Here is a 3,500-nt window from a genome sequence, read left to right as displayed (position 1 = left end):
AGTCAGGTTAGGACTAAGATATCTACTAGTTACGAACTAGCGATGTGGGTATATCTGGGACAAAATGAAGGAGAATGAGGGAGAAAAATGCACCTCTGTGACCAATGACCACATTCTGCTTGTAGTCCGGGTCCACATGTCCACAGCCATTCTTACCCATTAGAAGTGACCTCAGGTATTTGTTACCGGGCAAGACCTGCAAAATCCTTAATATCCTCATTGTAGTCTTATATGCAGACATAGAAGACATCTGTAAGAAGGGTGACAAGAAGCAATGTGCTGCTACTGATACACAATAGTATTCTGAATGTTCATGCCAATACATTATGTGAATATGTACCTAGCTTTGAAATACGGACCACCAACCAAAGCCCTAATCAGTGCCTCATTAACTCATAAATAAATATGATATTAGGGTTAGAGAATACACATGGATGTAATCATGCAATAATCCCATGACAGGCTTCCCCATAAGTACCTGGGGCTGCTGATATTAAGGTTGTAGGGTGAATTAGGTTGCCTACAGAGGTTATACACTGTGAACTCCACAGAGAAGTGATCTTTGGCTAAATAATATTTCATGTGTTAAGTTGAACAAGTGCAGCACATTTGAGTGGGTGATGCTAAACACATGCTGAATAAGATTTAGTATTGCCTCAAGGTGTGTCTGCTAGAAAAATCCCACCTTGGAGATATTAACTTCAGAAAGAAATCTTATCTCATAATGGAATGTATACAAGACAAAACCGAACTTGGAGATATTAGCACCAAAAAGAAGTCTCATACATGCTCTGAATGTAAGAAGAGCTTTACTTGTCGATCCAGACTCAGTCAGCATGAGAAAACTCACACTGGGGAAAAACCTCATCAGTGCTCTGAATGCCTAAAATGCTTCACTCGCAAAGGCCATCTGACTCGACATGTGAGAACTCACACTGGAGAAAAACCTCATAAGTGCTCTGAATGCCACAAAGGTTTCCTATGTAAATTCACACTTATTGAACATGAGAGAATGCACACTGGAGAGAAACCTTATCAGTGCCCTGAATGTCCCAAAAGGTTCACTCAAAAGTCCCATCTCAGTCGACACAAGAGAACTCACACTGGAGAAAAACCTCATAAATGCTCTGAATGCCAGAAAACCTTCAGTCGGAAAAGAGTTCTCACACGGCATGAGTTAACCCATACTGGGCAGAAATCCCATCAGTGCTCTGAATGCCCCAAAAACTTTAGTCGTAAATACCTTCTCACTCAACATGAGAGAACCCACACCGGGAAAAAACCATATCACTGCTCTGAATGCCAGAAAAGCTATTGGCTGAAAACGGGTCTTATTTTCCAAGAGAGAACTCACACTGGGGAGAAACCATAAAAGTGCTCTGAATGTCACAAACCTTTAGTGAAAGAGCTAGTCTCACTCACCGTGAACAAACCCATACTGGGCAAAAACCTTATCAGTGCTCTGAATGCCTACAAAAGTTCAGTTATAAAAGCAGTCTTATTGTACATCAGAGAACTCACACTGGGGAAAACCTAATCAGTGCCTTGATTGCCAGGAAACCTTCAGTCATAAACTCAGTCTAACTTTACATGAGAGAACTCACAGTGGGGAAAAACCTCATCAGTGCTCTGAAGGCCAGAAAACCTTCAGTGTGAAAAGTCACCTTACTGTTCATGAGAGAACACACAATGGAAGAACCTCTTCGGTGCTTTGAATTCCAGAGAAGCTTTAGTTATAAAACAATTCTCACTCCACATGTAAAAGCCAATACAATCTAAAATAATGTATGAGTGTTATGAAGGCATGTAAAGATTCTGTTGAAAGATCCATGTTATAAAGGAAAAGTGTTTATTAGTGTTCTGAATGCCAGCAAAGCTTTATTCATAAAATTAATTTCAATGAAAATGAAAGAACACGTCCAGTGCCAAATCCTTATCACTGTTCTGAATGTTAGGAACACTTGAGTTGTAAAATGGATGCCTTTTGACATGAGAGAACCCACACTGAGTAAAAAACCTTAAAAATATACCCTTTGCCAGAAGCACTTGTCATATCCATTGCAGTGGTTGTAAACCACTTAAACTAAGAGTAAAACTGGTTTACTACCAATCTCAAAAAGCTGATGCTGATAATTCCTCAAATCGGTCTTTGGTTCTACCAAGCACAGTTCGCAGCCCCTCTTCTAAGGTTAATGGGTTACCTGTGCAACAGCTTTGAGAATGACTTGATGTTTTCCTTTTTTCTTTTAAATACATCTTTATTGCACATTTTATAGCTTACGTTTTAATGTACCTCTCCAAGTGGACAGTCCATTCTTAAGATTAATTCATGTCAGGTCTTATACACTGATCAAACATGTATAAATATATTGCTATCTTTCCCACGTAGAAGATACCTGTGGAAAAATTTACTCAACTGACCCCCATTCCCACATCTTATAGAGAATAGAAAGATGCTCTACTATCCCTCTTCAAGTGTATCCACCCACCCGTCAGAGGTGGCAACACCTTTAACCCTTTCCTCCTAGCCCCTCGCCTTTTTTTTTGCATATACTGCCACTTCCATTTGATAAACAGCTATTAGACGAGCGAGCCATTGTTGAACCGATGGTGCGGAGAGGTCTTTTTTCTTTTCTTTTTTATTTTTAGTCCTCATTTTACCATTAGCGTCTCAAGGTTAACAATAAAAGCCCATTCCAACCTGGGCGCCCTGGGCCTATGTTATTGCATTTGCTTCAGGCCAACCAGGCCAGCTTCTTTTGTGCGAGGCTTGGTGTAATCATTGGACCATTGAGACCTTAGACCAGCCTCATTTCAGTGCCCCAAGATGTCAAGGGTGGCTAGATGTTTTTGTCACTGTCATTTACCAGGCCCTGATCCAATCTTGCCATGCCTAATGCCGCACCCAACCAGCTCTCATACAGCGGAATTCTAGGGTCCTTCCACAATTTGCAAATCTCCCTGCGAGCAATCAGGATCAAGCAAAGAAATAAGCCCACTTGCACGGCTGAAAGCTGGCTTGTAAAATCATAGTCCAGACCCAAAATAACTTGAGCTAGGTTTAAATTCAACTTGAACTTAAAAATACCTTCCACGCTACATGCACACTGTACAACTAATGTATGCCCTATGTTTTCTCGACAACATAATAAAAAATTGTTTTAAAATAAAAATAAATGCCTTCCAGGGCACACTCCACATTGTGCCAAAAGTCTCTTAAATAAACACATTAAAAAAAATGTATGTTGTCCGCCTCAACTTGATCACATCTAGGAAACTTGGGAGGTGAGCAGGGAGCAAACCTTGCAATTTTCTTAGCAGTCTCCGGCGGAGTTTTGGAGTCGTGACAGCAGCACTAACGGTATGTTTACCGCGATGCACTAAGGCGTTTTAGCGTTTGGGTCACCCACTCGGCCCCTTCCGCTTTCTTACTGAGTCCTGCATCTCTTTCCTAGACTCGAGATCGAGCACGTCGCCCCAGCCTAACGAGCCCATCAGGC

The 3,500-nt window shown here is 41.3% G+C and overlaps 1 pseudogene; it reads left to right on the top strand.

Moving 5' to 3' along the window:
* The first annotated feature begins 724 nt into the window (after positions 1 to 724).
* On the top strand, positions 725 to 1,715 carry LOC147665738 (uncharacterized; annotated as a pseudogene).
* Positions 1,716 to 3,500: the final 1,785 nt, after the last annotated feature.

This window comes from Lissotriton vulgaris, unplaced genomic scaffold (genome assembly GCF_964263255.1).
Source record: "Lissotriton vulgaris unplaced genomic scaffold, aLisVul1.2 SCAFFOLD_934, whole genome shotgun sequence".
NCBI classification, from domain to species: domain Eukaryota; kingdom Metazoa; phylum Chordata; class Amphibia; order Caudata; family Salamandridae; genus Lissotriton; species Lissotriton vulgaris.
Note: the sequence above shows the minus strand (reverse complement) of the source record. Positions and strands in the feature narration are given on the sequence as shown.